This window comes from Coturnix japonica, chromosome 3 (genome assembly GCF_001577835.2).
Source record: "Coturnix japonica isolate 7356 chromosome 3, Coturnix japonica 2.1, whole genome shotgun sequence".
Classification (NCBI taxonomy): Eukaryota; Metazoa; Chordata; class Aves; order Galliformes; family Phasianidae; genus Coturnix; species Coturnix japonica.
In genome coordinates this window covers 74,588,900-74,606,742 of record NC_029518.1, presented here as the reverse complement: position 1 = coordinate 74,606,742, position 17,843 = coordinate 74,588,900, and the positions used below count along the sequence as shown (strand labels likewise).

General features: G+C 37.8%; 1 protein-coding gene across 2 annotated transcripts in view; it reads left to right on the top strand.

The window, feature by feature from the left end:
* The window catches only part of KCNQ5 (potassium voltage-gated channel subfamily Q member 5), a 244,582-nt gene that overhangs the window by 35,242 nt on the left and 191,497 nt on the right, over positions 1-17,843 (top strand). The gene's annotated exons all lie outside the window — the stretch shown is intronic.

Sequence of the window (17,843 nt, the reverse complement as noted above, 5' to 3'; positions counted from 1 at the left end):
TGTAGTAATGGAAAATGCAATACTATTTAGTTGCCTCTCGTTTTCCAGCATCACAGACAGAGGTGTGTGTTTGCAGCCAGTCTTACTGTTTATTGAGGTCCATGGTAAACAGAGCATGGGCAGCATCACCTTTGGTATGAGATAAGCTTAAATGAGAAAGTCACATACTTTTAAGATGTTTACAAACACTTCTACTGTGGATCTTAGTTCAGAGGGCTGGGGGCTTGTTGCCCTGTCCATAGGTGGTGAGAAGAGCTCTTAGAGGAGACGACTCCTCCATTTGCTGTGTCTCTTCAGAGTGGCCTTCTGTCTCCAGCAGCAAATGGAAAATGAGTAATAGCCCCCCAGAATCCTTCCTTCTCAGCGCAATATGTTGTGAGAGGGTTTGTCCTGTATCCATATGGTGTTCCTTGTTAAGTCCTATTAGGCAGAGTATCTAAATATAATTGTTAGAATTGTAATAGAGCAGACATACAAACAAACTTGTCCCGCCTAATTGAGAAAGTGATATGGTTTCTCCCAGCTGGACTTTTATCCCTGATAGGTACTGTATGTCCTCCTAGGTTGCGTACTTGAGAAGAGTGATATTTACTGTCATATCTGTCAGCAGTGTTGGAGTGCTTTGATAAAGACTATTCTGCTCACAATCAAATGACTTAAGAAGTTATTTTTGGCTTTGTTTATGGAAAAAAAACCAAAACAATTTGTGAGATTGTAGTTGGAGTCTGTGGAGCAAAAAGGACGAACAGTTTCTTGGAATTGTAACTTAGAAATAAGCAGAAAGAGTGCCTCTGAGGTCTTAAAAACCAGCATGTGGAACTTGTGCCATGGTTTGAAGGCACAAGCAGCTGTATGCAAATCCTCACTGTGCTTCTGCGTAGTTAAAAATTAACTCTTTTTACATGCTGGTCTAGATAACAATGAAGCATCCTGTTGGAAATGAAGTTCCTCAGTGGTCATTGTTGTTTTGTAGTCATACGGGATTATTCCCTTATTCATTTATATTAGAGCCTGCATGTTTGACGTAATGGCCAAAATGGAAATTCTAGCTTGATGTTTCTGTAGCCCCCAGTCTGTTCTGTGGATAAAGAAATAGTGTTTTCAGTTTTCTACCTAAAGATACTAAGAATTCAAAGCAGTTGTGTTCTCTTTAGTGTTATGCATTAAAAATAAGTCTCTTTTAATCTTAAATGCCTTCAAAATGTGATCACCGGGAATGCCAGTTCATTTAGCTGATAATGCAACTTGCTTTTGATTTGCAGATGTTTTTCCTAAAGTGTGTTTCAGTTATTCTAGGGACAGAAGAGGCTCCATTTGTGAGTGTGAATCCAGAAGTCTGATAAACATCCTTTGTTACTTTTGTTACTTTTTGAACAGTATTTTCTGCACTTTATGATTCTGGTCTCCATCTGAATGCAATTTGACACAAATTACTAAAAAATTACCTTTTCACGGCTTCAGAAATGGAAAGGAAGAACTACAACATATGCATAAATTTCCTGATGCATAGCCGTGTTAGTAGATTTTCATTTATATGCAGTTCATGCGTGAAAATAAATGTAATTTGCATCGCATCCCACTAAGCAACAAGTAGTGACATAAAGTTGAGTTTAATTGAAAACTAACAGGTTTTAGTAGCTAGTAATCAAGAAAATAGATATTTCTTCAGGAAACAAAGCTACAGAGTAAATACTTGAGGAAGTACAACTGTCTGTTGTGCTCACTTCTACGTCTCTACTTTTTGAGCCATGAGAAATAGTAAATATTTTCTTTTCACTTCATGATTGTATTGTCATTTTCATACTAGTTGTGATTTTTTTTTTCTTGGGTTTTTCTTGTTTTTACTCCCACCTTAAAAAGTGTATTATCATACAAACTCCATTCTGTCATCTTTCCTTGCTTTTTCTACACAAAAAAGAAACGTGATTCTGTGATTCTGTGAAACATGAATTCCTGTCTCAGGAATTGCACAAGTGGGTGTTAATTAGGCTCCACTAAGGAAAAGTAAACAGAGGGGAAGTATTTATTGCTGATCAGAAGTGGGTAGAAATCTAGCTTGCTAATTTTATACTAATGCACTTGAAAGGGAAGAGATCCAAGTTCTGAAAATAAAAGCATCACACGTCCTCCATTATTTGCTTATGGAAGCAAGGTTGTGCAGTAGGGTGGTATTGCAAACATGAGCTGATCCTTTTTCCATTGAAATCTACGTTGGTTGGTTAACTTCAGTAGAAGCAAGCTATCTCCAAATGGTAAATAGGCATATGAATTCTTCCAGCGATTGTGAAACAAATGACTGCATATCCCAAATCTATCTTTATAAATACAAAGTGAAATAAAAAGTAGTATCTGATGTTTCTGGTGAGCAGTGTTGACCCATGCACACTTGGTCAGTAATTGCCCTGCTGATTACTGACTAAAACATAAGTTCTTGAGGGAATACAGTTTATTAAACTATGCAATGACTGCTGTATTGGCCTTAGGTATCAGAGGCGAGTGTTGGTGGTAAGGCAGTAGAAGTTGAAACTTCCCACCAGCATTTTGTTGCTGTGTGACAAATAGCATCAGAAGGGTAGTCTGACAACATGACGTCTGAAATTTTGCTGTGTATGAAGCAAAGGTGTGTCACTGAATTCCTCCGTGTGGATAAATGGCACCCATTGGTATTCATCAAAGCTTGCTTAACAGCAAGTTTAACTTAGATTATTAAACTAAGTTAACTGTATCTAATATTATTGAAAGCAAGAGTGAAGAGAAATGGTGTTGTGGAGTGGAACTTGTTTTGAAATTCTCACATCCCGTATATGAAGAGTCAAGAGTGTATGTATGTGATCATTTGGACTTTCAGCTTAAATTTCTAGAGTGTTTTAGAATAGGTAGACAGCAGTCTGTCTATTTCCTAAGGTCAGTGCACACTTAATCTTGCTTTGAGGTGGGAATTTTCTGGCTAGGTGTTAGATACCATGTTAGACTGTGAGTTTGTGAGTGTAAGTGAAGCATCCTATGCTCCTGTAATAGCCAGAGGAAAAATAAAGGATGTTTGTGTACCATTCACCTGGCCTGGTTTGGACCTCTTCTATGTAGCTAGATGAGGTGCCTTCTAAAAGTATCAACTTTTCTACAGTGATTGTAAGGGTCAGTTGGTGTAGAGCATGCAATGTCTCCATTTGGTCAGGTAAATCTTGTAGTGCATGCCATGTTCATGTTGAATTAGTTCTGTTACTTCCATGCTGTCAGCTCTTTCTACCTTGACAACATTTTCAGTAAATCCATTTGCATAAGTGATGATGAAACTTAATTGTAACCAAAACCACTGTAATCAAAGGAGGTTATTTTTACCTCATTCTGGGAGAATTTGCTTCAGATAATCAAAACCAATCAAAGATCTAATTCCCAGCACTTGCAGAATATTGCCAAAATGCTTTCTACTTTTGTGTCTTTATGGAAACTTGTATATTTTGTTTGAAGAAAGGAGCAGTGCTCAGCAAGTCAGACTGAGCCCTAGAGAACTGTCCTAACAATTGTCTTACTGTTGGTGTTTACCATAGGACACATTTTTAATTCCAATTTTCAAATTGTTTACTCATCAAATTACTTGGTTTGAACTCTCAAAGCAAAGCGCACTTGGGTCTCAGCTGAAGAAAACAGCAAGATAAACTGTGTGTGTATACCCAGATGTCTCAGAGACAATAGGTTTAAAACCTGTTTCATTTTTTTATGGCTTTTTTAATTAGAATGTGTTATTTCTTCCCATTTACATTAAGTTAGTATGCATCTCTTACATCCTCCAGGCTTCTTCAGTGTGGATATACTCCTTGAAACGTGACACTGTTGCATATTTAGGGGTTTTCCCTTAGTTGTGTGTCATAATGATTAAAGAAAATAAAAATAATAAACTCACCTCTCTTTGACATTTGAATTCTACAAATATGAATAGGTCCTTTGTTGAGTGTTTTCCAGTCTTACGAGCTGCCTCCACGCAGTTGACCCTTAAGACCTATTTTGAGTTACCAGAAAAAAATAAGGTTTCCCTTCAAAGTGTTGGTTGCCAGGGGTAACTGGCACTGATGCCAAAAGATGAATACTCTACCTACTTAGGATAATGCCTACTTTGTGAGCTAAATAAAGAGCTAAATTGCAGAGAAGGAAGTTGGATAAATGTGAAATATCAAGGGAGAAAAAACAAGATTACTAGGGACACAGATTTCAGAAAGGATTATTGCTTTTTGCACCAGTAATGGCCTGGTGTACAGCACATGTACGCTGTTCTGCAGCCAGGTGCAGGCTCCCTTAGCCCTGCTGCTCTGTGGAACAGCGTCAATGCTTCTGTCACTGTCCAGACAACACTTAAGAAGGAAGAGGCAGGAAAGGGGAATATTTTGCATGAATTACTTGGAATTTTACAGAGGAATGATAGTTCCTGTGTATGCAAGAAGTGTAGTATTTTGAGCTTTGGATGCTGAGAGACTCATCTGTTGCTGGGAGAGTTACTGTTGAAATTCAGAATTTCTCAGCAAAATTAATGTGCCATTGATGTAAGCAATAGATAAACATTTCTTTGTATCTAAAATTGATAGAATACATTATTCTGCTGTGGGATTCAAACATGGAAGCAATCCTAGTTCCTTTCCCTCAAAAAAAATGAGCCAGTCACTCTGTGGGGCATGGCAAAAGGGAGTGACAATATCAAACCATATCATCAGGTCTTTGTGTCTACTGATGTTTTTATATCTTTGCAAAAAAAGATGAATACAGGTGACCCACATCATTTAGTATCAAACGATTTTAGCTCTTGGTTTCTTACAGTTAGCTAATATACTGAGTAATTTCTCAATAGCAAGAATAACACCATATCCGGTTACACACAGTGATGTGATTTTCAGAAATTGTTTCATGTGATTTCACTGTGCAAAACAGCAAACACTGATGTATGAACCTCTGTAAGTGACTCAGTGGGCTGAGCAGTCAAAGATTCTCCTTATAAATCAGTGACTTACTGTACTTGTTAGGATTTTCAGGCAGATCCAGTTGCTTATTTATCAGATATGTTCTGAAGATACAAAACGTTTTCCCTTTTAACCAGTGTATTGCTAATTTTACCAAAGCAAATAGAGTTGTTTGGCTAATCAGAGACCATGGATGCCTCATACGTTTCAGATTACATTTACAGTCACATTTATGCTTACATTTACATTGCAGATCTCTGTTGCTCTCTGCAAGTTGCACCTGAGGCTGCCAGCACCCATCAGTGGTTCTGCTAGGAGAAAGATTTCTGCAGATTGGCAGCCAGATAGCAAACGACAAGCTGCTGCTTTCACTTTCCATGAGCTTTTAGTGTTACAAGCCCTTCCCAGTCTCAAGGTAGTAAAGGAGTGTTGCACCATATTCCATAGAAGTATGACCTAAACAACTCCTCCAGTTACCTCAGTGAAATGCTATAGGCTGAATATCCGCACCTAAAAGTAAGAAAAGGAGCAGGAAGGACTCCTTTAATTTCAAATGTACTTTTAGTATTTGTTTGTTTTTACATAGGTTCTGCAACATTCTGCCTTGTTTTGAGCTCTTATTTGTGTTGCAAAATAAGAGTCCAAACTTGTGTTTCTGACTTCATGTAAGGTGGAAATCTACTGAAGATTTGGTCCATTGACCTTCACCCCAGGTAAGTTCTACTTCAGTAACAGGATAATTTTCTGAAATGGAAGAGTCAGAGTAACCAGCAGTGGTTTTGATGGACAGCAGATTGGCCAAATGAACATATTGTTTTTCCCTGTGAACTTCACTCACATTTTATGTTACGTTCACCATATCAGAACTAAAAATCTCCATCTGTGAAACCATCTGGTTGATTATAAATGCCTACCTTTGAAAAAAAAAAAAAAAAAGAATGAAACACACCATTCTGTGCCATGCAGAATAGTAGAAGAGAGTCCTGGCTCGTTTCCTGTGTAAAACATCCTCAAACACAGAGCCCCCGCTGTGGAAGTTACTGCCAGAAGGCCAAGCAAATCCTGTGACTGCATGTTTTTCGTTTCCAACTACTACATGATTTTGCACAGCAAGCTTTCTGAGGAAATTCCTGGAACTGACAGATGCATCTACTTATACATAAAAATACACTAGCAAATACAAGTAAGAGTTTGTAATTTACTCAGGACTTTACTCCGTATTCATCCAAGTAATGGTACAATTTAGGATGATGAAACAAAATTTAGAAGATGGGAGTGGTACTTTTAGTCTGTTTTATGGATTTTGCATGAATGGAGGTAAAACTGTAGCAGTTGTCCAAAATCCTTCACCTGTTCTGCAATGCATTCAGTGCTACAGTCACTGCCATTTCAACTTTTCTGAAACCTGTGCATTTTGCACATTTGAAAGCTGATTTCATTTTTATCTTAATTAAAATACATCTGCAAATGGAGAATGCTTTCAATATTATAGAATCATAGAATCACAAGGTTGGATAAGATCATCTAGTCCAACCATCCTCCTTTTACCATACCTACAGAAAACCCCTAAACCATATCTCCTAGCTCCCTATCCAGACGCTTCTTGAACACTGACAGGGATGGCAACTTCACCACCTCCCTTGGCAGCAATATAGAAGAATCTTCTCAAGTTTCACATAACAAGATGTTCTTTGTGTTCAGATATATTCCTGCTGTTTTAATTTTGCTCTTATCTCTGTAAAATAATGATTTAAGAAAAAAAAATCTGAAACTGTTAAGTTATATCAAATGTCTGTGGATCTCTTGGAGGGACCTTTTTTGATTTCTTACAGTTGTCAGCAGGTTTATAATGATTTGAAATACAAGATAGATAATTACTGGAATATGTTGTCAATATCTAGTGAAGATGAAAGCCAAGTGGCTTGTTTTGTTCTTTATATCAATGCAGTATGATTAGGTAGATTTTCTTATTTGGTATATATATTAAGAAAAATCATTGTTGTCATTTTAATTTTGCATATTTTTTTTTCTTTATTTGCTATCAATGAACACTGTGTTTCATCTTAAACTTCATCTTACAGCTTTTCAGAAAGGAAGGACTCATAAAATAGAAAAAGAAACTCAAAGATCTACATGTTGGAGATGTTTGTACTTTTTTTCACTCACTTTTTCTACAAAGTTTTTAAGGTGTAACTACTGTTATTTAGTTCTCCTGCACAATTTGCAGTGTGTGGATGCTGCAATCCATACATTGTATACATACACAAATATCCGGAAGCATACTACTGATGCCTTGCACAAGAATGTTCCAAAATACAGCTATTTTTAAGGTTAGAAACAGATGTCTTACATCAAGTGTGAATTTCTTCATTGCATTTACTCTTGTGCCAGCCATCTTCCTTAATCTCTTCTCTGCCGCTTTCTACAGTGCATTGCATATGAACGGATCATGCTCCATTTGGTTTGGTTGTGCTATGCCATTCTCTCTTAGCCTCCTCATGCACAAGGTCCAAATTTTTCTTTAAGTCTGACTAGAGTTGTCCATTATGTTCTGGGTAAGCTCTCACCTGTGTTTTTTACAGCTCACCTCCTAATTTCTCTGGAGGATACTGCTCAGGCTGTTAGTTCTCCATCTGTAAGGACATAGGCAGGGTCAAGCTGGCCGGATCCAAGATATATTACTGTTGGTTGTCAGTCTGCAAAGATGATATCCTGCTACATTGCAGTAATCTACATGTGCCTCAGCAGGGACCTACATTTGCAAGTACTGTGATCAGACTTTGAAACTCTTTTGCAGTGAGTTTAAACTCTTTTGCAGTGAGAACTCTTCAGCCATTAATTTCTTCACTTTGATGCTGTTAACAGGTTTGTTATCAGCACGTTTATCTCTGAAAGTGCTACTAATCATTTCTTTCAGTCTTTGCAATCGGCTCTTAATAGTTAAGTGTTTGAGAAGTTAATAGCACAAGTTTAGATTTAGTGATTACAAAAGTGTATACTTCCAATTATGCTTGAATGTTAATCTCACAAATTTACTCTAGTTACTATTAGTGGCAAATTTTATAGAATAATGATGATTTATATGTAAGTCCTAAAGCATTTTGTGCACATAAGTAAAGTTCAGTACAGCTTTGCAGTGATGTTAGTCACCAGTGAAGAAACCAGTGTACTGGTAGAAGAGGGGGGGAAGATAACTTGTTTCAAGACTTCCACTGCTATACCAGTGTATGAAATGACTATTTACTTTCTGATCTGTTTTATGTGATGAGGAATGTGGGTTTCCTCTCACCAATCAGAAACTAGGTATTTGGACTTAAAATGCAAAGCAAAAACTCAGCTACAAGTAGGTGTTGTCTGTTATCACATGGAGAGGAAGAAAGGCACCCCGAGAAGGAAAGTAATCAGAAATGTCATCTTTCATATTAATTTTAGGACAAGATAAAGCACTTCAGTTAAGTAGGAGACAAATGAATTTGACTGTTCTTTTTGCTGGTACAAATGTGAATTTTTAATAGGAGATGGCAGCAGAATTGGTTAATCTGAGGCTAACATGAAAGCTAGAGTTGTTTTTAAGGACTGAAACTATAAAAAACTGTTGTGAACTTTATAAAACACAATTCCATGTGTGATGACAGCAGCTTCCTTTATGTAATTGCTGAAATTTTTATATTGGAATATAACAACTTAGTTCCTATTAGCTGTCCTATGAGATAATAAAATAATCAGCAAGTCACACTTAATTATACAGACATCTTGGAACTTTGAAAATAATGTCAGCTTTTACTTCTCTTGTAAATTTATATATTCTTGAAGACTTTTTATGTATTATGGGGATGAACTTTTTGAATCTAAATGTTGAAAAGATTTGAGCCAAGTAATGTATATGAGCTGTACAAGGAAGAAAAAGGCAATTTCACAACAGCATGTATTCAGAATTCAGCTAAGTGGCAGATTGCATAGAAACACACATATTTTTTTTCCATTTTGATAAAATAGCTTTTAAAAATTCTTTAATATTGTAAATTCTTCTTATCAGTAGTCACGTTTTGCTGTCCACGGGCCAGCGGTAGGAGAGGCTTCTAGAAATGACTAGTGGGTTGACAGTGTTTTTATTACTGACTTTTTAGTGAGTTTGTCTGTGTTTCTTGGAGTTATGCCCCAATAGAAGAAGTTCAGTTAAATTGTTAGATAAATAAATTATACCTTCATGCAGGAAGTTGTGCCATGAGTATATGTAAATGTTTTTGAAAATTGCTGTGCAAAAATATATACATATTAATTCAGGAAAAGCCTCTATGAAATTATATCGTATTGCTTTCTGTTTCCTTATCATTCCTTTGAGTTAATACAGTTTCATATTTCCTTTTTAGAAAACTGCATTTTGAAAAAATAAAATAAAATAAAATTATTAAATTAAAAATACTCACAGAAATGCTAAATATAGCACTAAGAAGCCTTATTTACATGAAAAATTGTTAGTGCCCCTATCATAATACTATCATGGTAAATCTATGCGTCTGCTAGTTGCCTTATTCAAGGATCAGTGACCTTTCTCAGTTCATCTGATACGTACAGCAGTGCAAAGATAAAATATAAAGGGTTATCTGTGTGTCTTTTAAATATAATGGGGAGAATCTGGATCTCCTATCTTTGTGATTTGGTTTCAATGTAACATGATGGCAAGAGCGTTTTAGTTAGGTGCTTAGAAAGAGTACTGGTCTTTATTTGTTTATTTATACTTATTTGTCTGTTTCCACAAAGCAATTGAGAACACAGGTTTGTTATGCTTCCTCTGCGGCAGTAGTGATTCAGCATGCCAGAAGTGGAACCATGAGAGTATTTCCTTGATTCTGTATTCTTTGGCAGGAGTAGAAGGAGTAATAAAAAATAATCTCTAGAGAAAAAAAGGTGCTATCTTTTCACCATGGTTTTGCTTAATTGTAATGAGAAGATTACTTGGAGCTTTTCATTGTCATATCAAGTTGCCAGCTGTTGAAATATGAGGTTGTTACTACATATTACAGCTAGGAAGCGGAGCATCTATGTGTGTGGCTTTATGTCTAATGCTGCAGCTTGTCATTTTCTGTCATTCCCACCACCTATTATTAACTAACTGATACAGTAATGTTTTCTTCATTTCTTTTATTTCATAAATTAAAATTTATGAAAATATTGATAAAGAAATGCATCTTCTTTGCTTTGGAGTAAAAAAGCTTGTCAGTCTTGTTTATATAAATATTGGTGTACATATAGATTTCTTTATGGAGTACGGCATAATATATGCATGTGTATAAGCAGTATTTCTTTTCCCGAGGTACTTTATTTCTTTCTGACGCATCATCTGAAGATAATTCTCAGCTTGTCTACTGTGACCCCAAAATACAGACACTAATTAGTCTGCACAGCACAGAGGGGAAAAAGGAGTACTTCTGACGCATCAAAAGAACTGTGATGACCATTCTTCCCTTTATGTGCTGTTCCTTCTCTTGTATTCCTTTTGCTGTGGACCTCTTGAGTTGTTGAAGTAGTGATGAAAGACACCCTTGATAGCTTCTTCTCCAGGTCTTGTATTACTGCATTCATGCATCATTGTGCTTGTGATGTGAAGACTCAGGCATTCAGGCCAGCAATTGAAATACATGCTTCAGTTTAATTACCCAGTTCATTTTAATAGAATTATTTGATCAAGAGTGTTGGCAATTCCCTTTTGGAATTTGTAGCTGTCTCCCAACATAGATATTCAAGTCCTGCAGAAGGTACAAGTTTGGATGAATTAAAAGCAGTTATGATCACTAGCTTTATCTAGTGCCACAGTGGCCTGTGGTAGGAAGAAAATAGTAGCACATTTCTTGCTCATTTTTGTTTAATAATAGTCCCAGAATAGAATCCACAGTGCAGCTGTGGTTGAATGATCATTTGCAGCATCAGTTACCAAACCTAATGCATTTAGGAGTGGGAAGAGCTCTGGATTTATTTATTTTTTTATCCAGCAGAGTTCATTCTTTCTCAAGTTAAAATATGTTTAGAGTACTCCACACAGCATCCCAACTCATGTACTTTTCAACACAGTTATTACTGTGGAATTATTTCTCAAGTATTATCTTGTATGTGCATAGGGGTGGCCAGTAAGGACAGGGAGGTGATTATCCCTTTCTACTCTGCCCTTGTGAGTCCCCATCTAGAGTACTGCATCCAGGTCTGAGGGCCCAATACAAAAAAGACAGCTGTTGGAGATGGCCACAAAGATGATCAGAGGGCTGCAGCACCTCCCCTACAAAGACAAACTGAGGGAGCTGGTCTTGTTCAGCCTAGAGAAGGCTGGGGGGTGACCTCAGTGCAGCCTTTCAGTTACAAGGGTAGATTATGGTAGGACAAGGGGAAATGAAACCATTGAAGGAGGGAAGATTTAGGTTGGATATCAGAGGAAATTCTTTACCAAGAGAGTGGTGAGGTGCTGGAACAGGCTGCCCGGAGAGGTTGTGTATGTCCTGTTATCCAGAGCCAGGTTGGATGGGGATGGGACCCTGGGCAGCCTGGTCTAGAATTAAATGTGGAGGTTGGTGGCCCTGCCTGCAGCAGGGAGGTTGGAGATTCATGATCCTTGAGGTCCCTTCCAACCCCGGCTGTTATATGATTCTGTGATTCTATTTGCTGAGTAAATCCATGCCAATGAAAAACCCTTTTTTCCTGAAAGTGAATGAGTCAATGGACACAAACTGAAGCATACAGAATTTCGCTTGAACCCAAGATCAAAAGGCTAATGGTTTTCCTGTGAAGCTCATCAGACTCTGACACAGGTTGCCCAGAGAGGTGGAGTTTCCATGCTTAGAGATAATCAAAATCTAACGGGACAAAGCCCCGAACAACTAGGTAGGTGACCCTACGGTGGGCAGGGGTTGGACTAAATGACCTCCAGAGGTGCCATACATCCTCAACCATTCTGTAATCCTCTATATACAGGTGTGATCATAAATATGACATTATAAAACCTTAATACATATAGTCTTCCTCTGAAACACAACCCTCTCGTATAACCAAATAAAACTTAACACTGATAGATGAAAGGGCAAAGTGGGGTGGGTGATTTTAGACAGGATTCAATGCCCCTAGAGAATGGTAATTTGCTTCCTTGGGCTTGAAACTTGAAGATCCTGCATTTCCTTAAACATATAAGCAATTATAAAGACTTTACTAATGGATTTAAGCAGCTTATGTGATGGGAATCTTTTGTTGTCTAAATTCCAGAGATAGCATTTTTCATCCGCAGAGAAGGAAACAGGTAAATGTATGGGAACTGTTGAGTCACAGCCTGAACCACTGATTGATCACCTGAGGCAAGGACTGGGTCAGCCATGGGAGCACAGGTGAAGGCAATTCAGCTGTGTGACCAGAAGGGGTGGAGCCTGGCTGCACCTCTCCTAGACCCCATTTAAGGGCTGACTGCTACTGGGGAAGGATCTCTTTCTGGTGGTCCATCCATTGTGGAGTCTTTCTTTGTGAGCCTGAATCTTCAAATATGGGTGAGCGTTCCTTCTCTGTTGGTTTATTTCTGTTTTTCCATGATGTTTTTTTTCATCTGTAACAGCAGGAAGTGACAAAACAGGTTTAGAACCAATTACGTAGCCTGGTGTTTTTGAATACACCAGAAATTGAGATAACAGCTTAAAATGCTGGTCAATAAATTGGATCAAAATGAGCAATAGAGCTGATGTAAATACCCCAAAGCTAACATAGAAGGAAGCAATCTTCATAGTGGGATGAGGTTGGGTGTCCTGCTCCCTTCAACACAGCCACGAAGCTGTATGTGCCCTACCGATCAGGTGCCATTAGGCAGATTTGGAAGGAGCAGCCTGAGTGCTCCCCAGCAGGATCTGGAACTTTCTGTGTTGATAAACCCCTTAGAAACTGACTGTGGCTGTAGGAACTGCACTAGAGCTGCTATCAGCTGCAAGGGATAAGATGGGAGGGTCTGTGTGGTAACTTGCATCATGTGAAATCAGTGGCTGATATATGAGGATATCACTGTGGTTTTCTGGACTCTGTTCTACAAATACTTTGTAAGAAACCCGGACTATTTATTGTTGGTATTGTTTTAGGATTTGTTATTTGAAGAAGTTCTAAATTGTGGCTGGAAACAAGGCTTTGCAGCTGAAGTATTGTGCTGTTCCAAAGCAAATTGAATTCACACTGCCAAATAATCTCTCCTTCCCCAGTAGCTCTGTAAGTAATGCCATTAAGATGTTTGCTTAATCCTCATATTTCAGTGATTGGACTGCTGCTAGAGTTCTGTGCAATTCTCTGTGTATTATGTTCGTTCCTGACTAATACTTTCGTAGCATAATAAGAATATCTGGGAGAAATAGCAGTACTGCATAGCTTGCTGCTACTTTGCTTTACCACTACCTCCCCACAAATTAGTTAGGTTTTATTCTCTTGAATGCTCAGGGAAACCAAGACATCTGCAAATGCTGCAGGAAGTAATGATGATGAACTACTGGGTAGCACAGTTAATTAGCCAAGTCATTCGAGTTCAGACCATTAATAATGAAATTTTAGCTATAGATTTTGTGTGTGTGTGCAGAGCAATGCATTGTTGTGTGGTTACCCAATGTAGCTCAGAGTAATGTAGACTCAGTATCAGAAGCAGCACAACACTGGTTCGGTATTTGTAGGAATGGTAAGGGTACACTCTTCCTACCACCCAGTTATCCTGCTGTAACCCTTAAATCAAAAATATCTGAAAAGCAACAAGTCATTTTATTTCCTCGGTGTATATAGTAATATCAATAAAGGGATGGATGAAGTAGTGGGGTGGTGAATTTACTTCTCCATCAGCTGCTTTGGAAATGCAATAGTAGTTACATGTAGTTGGTGATTTCTTTGCATTCAAACATTAATGAACATATCCTGAATATTTGGTAAATATGGTCATGATGAAAAGCTTTTTACTTGATGGATACCTACTGTGTAGAGACTGCTGCTGTTGTACCATTTCAGAGCTTTAGAGGTTCTAAAATTATTTCCCATTATTACCTAGGACACTTCAAAACTGTTACCTGTGACACTAGATTTGAAAAATCTGTGATTAAAGAACTCATTCTATCAAAGTATCTGCTCCACACTGAGTTACCATCCTTTTCTATTCCTTCTACCATATTTGCACCTGGCAGAGTGCCACAACAAGAAGATAGGGGCAGCATGCTGCCCCTCTAGGGAATAAAAGCCCTTTAGGATTTGGGAAGCTAGCACCAAACACTTGGTGTTTGTGCTATGCATATCATGCCTGCCCCCAGAGGGGCTGACAGCTTCTGCATCACGTTGCAGTGTTCCGGTGTCAGTGAGGCGGTATCTGTGGGAGCGGTCACTTTCTCATGGTGATGTCCAAGGACTCTTGCAAGGGTGAAATAACTTTGCAGAATCCAGAGCTGTTCCAGGTCTGTTTCTTTGATCTTTCCCATACTTTCCTAAATATATAGTAATGTAAATATTTGGATTAATATCACTGTTAGTAGTAAAACTATTACAGTTGACAGTGTACTGCTGCCACAAGGGATACTAAAATGAGCATGTGAAAGGCAGTAATGTTCTGTAGTGCGCACTTCCTGAGTGTACTCAGATACCATTTAGTGGTGATTGTAGGGGGAGAATCTTACACAGGACAGAAAACTGAGACTGAACAGTAGATGCAAAAATAACTACCCAAGAACAAATAATTTCTGCCTTTTATTGCCCCTATCAGTAGTTGACATTTCTGGTACTGAATAATGATGTCAATTTTTAAAACTTACAGCAAGAAAAACTCTTCTTTGTTATGATGTTTTTGAGAGAAAACACTTATGTTACTAGATAAAAACATTAATGGAAAAAAAGTAATCTAAGACTGCTTTATGCAACTAATGTTCACTAATGCAATAATTGGATATTGTGTTGAGGGACATGGTTTAGTGGGAGCTAATGGTAATAGGTGAATGGTTGGACTAGACGATCTTTTAGGTCTTTTCCAACCTTGGTGATTCTATGATTCTATTCTATGAACTTGAAGCACTCAGACCCTTGCTTTATCCATATGTTAAGGGCTGTCCAACTAATTTAGTTGGACAGTTTAGTTAATTAATGCTCATTAAGTGGTGGTATTTCAGAACTATATGTATCCTTATCATTTATTATTTCTTAAGGCAAACAATTACAGTAACAATACCAAAGGAATGGAAGATAACTGGTACACTAACAACTAAACTCTTCCTAGATAACATATGATGTCAGTGGTATTCTGGGATTCTTTGATGACTAGTTGCTGTTCTCTCCGCTACTTTAAATGGTTGGTTTTTATCAGAATTTCTCTTCCCTAAACTTGTCCACTTTTTGTTCTAATGCACAGCACATTAAGTAAACTTAAATTACATACTATGAGGGACGATTATTCCATAGGGTGACATTTTTCCAACATGAACTCAGTGCTGGAATATTTATTTTAATGACAGAGAAATTATAGGCTGTCAAATAGTTGCTTAGCAAGACTAGAGTATTCTGAGTTTCTGCTGCCATTATTATTTCTTTAATGAAAATACATGTAACTAAAAAAACTCTTATTGAGTGCAGTTCGGTTAAAAGAAGAATTTGTGTCAAAATCTAAATGTATGTATTGTAGAAATTTATAGTTGTGTAGTGTGAAATACGGATGGTTTTGGATAGGGAAGCAATTTAAAATGGGTATAAAAATACCATCAATAAATTGGATGAGGAGTGATTCTGAAGTCTTTCCTCAGAAGTAAGCCCGATATTAGATTTCACATTATGATGGAAGCTTAGTGGCAGCATTTGGCAGATGAGTACAGAAATCTAATGCTGAACTTAGTATAGCGTTTGTATGTGGAACGAATAATGAAGAGAGATGATGGCCAGCTCTTGTAGCCTACAAAATGGAGAAACAGTCCTTCAGAGGGAGTGGCAGATTTTCTTCCTTCAGAATATTGTTTGCTGTCACACAGGAAAGGAGCATAAGTAATAGTTTGCATTTCTCCAGAGTTATTCTGTAGATTCTGACATCTGTCTGTATTTACTGCATTTGCTTTTTGTCATTACTAATGTCTTCTATAAGGATGCCAAGCCATTCAGTACTAACATCAGAATATGTAAGACTGAAATTTGTAGAGAAGATGTTGAGACTGCGTGATATTCAGTCTACGTTGCCTACTTTTTCACAAAAACTGGTTTCCTGCAGGTTTAAGCTACTTGTAGGTACTTTTTTTTGTTTCAGCTTGTGTGAACAAATGCTATTCAGTGGTCCTGCACTGTGGAGGTTATGAGCAAGGAGTAGAGCAGTGGATGAAAGCTGCCTGCAAAATGGGCTTGGATGCTCTGCTGCATTACACCTGTGATGGAAAAAGTGGCTTCTCTTTTTCTGTGCATATTATTTCCATCAAACTTAGTCTCTATAGTCTAGCAGTTTGCTATGCTATATCACTAAAGTGATCCCAGGTCTGTGCATGAATTTCACTGTGTGTAGGTGAACAGCCCAGAAGAGGTAAGGCTTGACACAGGCAGGATCCTCAAGTGGGCCTTGAATGTTATGGTAGTGTATCTGGGAGATGTTACTGATATAATAACGAAAAATGTTACATTTCAGGTAATAAATAGGGATGGAGACAATGCTTATCTTTTTCACAGAATATCCGCAAATATTCACAGAGGCTGTACTTACTATATTTCTCCTTAGTATATGCTCTTAGTCTCTATGGAATTATTTTAAATGCTATTTATTATTAAATGAAATGGCAATTGAAGAATTATATGTCTTAAGAAGCTGATAACCATGGCTTTTTAGATCATCTGGGGGATTTTGATTCATCTCAGAAGGGATAGATGGAGCTCTTGCTGTTTTTCTGCAGCTTTTGTTGCTTATTGAGCAATTGTAATTCAGATTTCACACATATTTGATTCTTAGATACTTATTTTCATTAGAACTTGCCAGTTATGTGAGAACTATGTATGTTTTTTGAGATATTCATTAAATGAGATTTGTAACAGTTTACATGGTGTTCTGACAGTTTACGAAATCTATCAGTCAAAAGCAGATGGCCTGTGTTGGTAGGCTTTTTCTGTTATAATGAATATATTTTCAATGTATGTATTTCATTTATAATATATTTTTTCCCAGGGTCTTATTTTTAAAATAACACATGATACTCCTACACTTCAACTTGACACGTAGATGTTCAGATGTCATCTTTCTTACTGAAGTGAACTTCAGATACGTGATTATGCAGCAAATTAAATTCTTAAAAATATATCAATCCTAAAACACCAAAAACATTTGTTGCATCTTTGTGCTGAACCCTTTCATGAATGTTTATTGCAATTGGGTATCAAGGTGGCTTTGACACTTGACCATTGGGATTTCTTTTTGAATGTGATTGCATTGGCAATCATTGGCCAAGTCTCCTTGAGATGAGGCCATGGAAGATGGCCCAGTCTGGCTAGGGGAGAATCAAGGGGAGGCAGAGCTTGTATAGACAAGTCAGCCTCCAGGGAAGATCAATTTCCAGTGGCTTGAAGAGTGGTTACTTGACAAGCCACCAGGGTTTCTCCCATGAGTTGCTATGCTTGGGAGCCTGATGGACAGGTTGAAGTGGAATTGCCAGGTCACAGCCTGAACCAATGGTTGAGCACCAGGTGAGAAGGCATGGCTAACCCAGGGAGCTCAGGTGCAAGCAGTGCACCTGAGTGATCAGAAGGGATGGAGCCTGGATCCACCACCTCCTCAGCATCATTTAAGGGTTAGCAGCTGGGTGAGCAGCATCTCTCTGGATAGAAATTGCGCTCTCCTCAACCACTGCTTGTTGTCTGAAGGGGTGAGCTGATTTTCTGCTTGTTTGTTACCTTCTGTTGTTTAGTAGT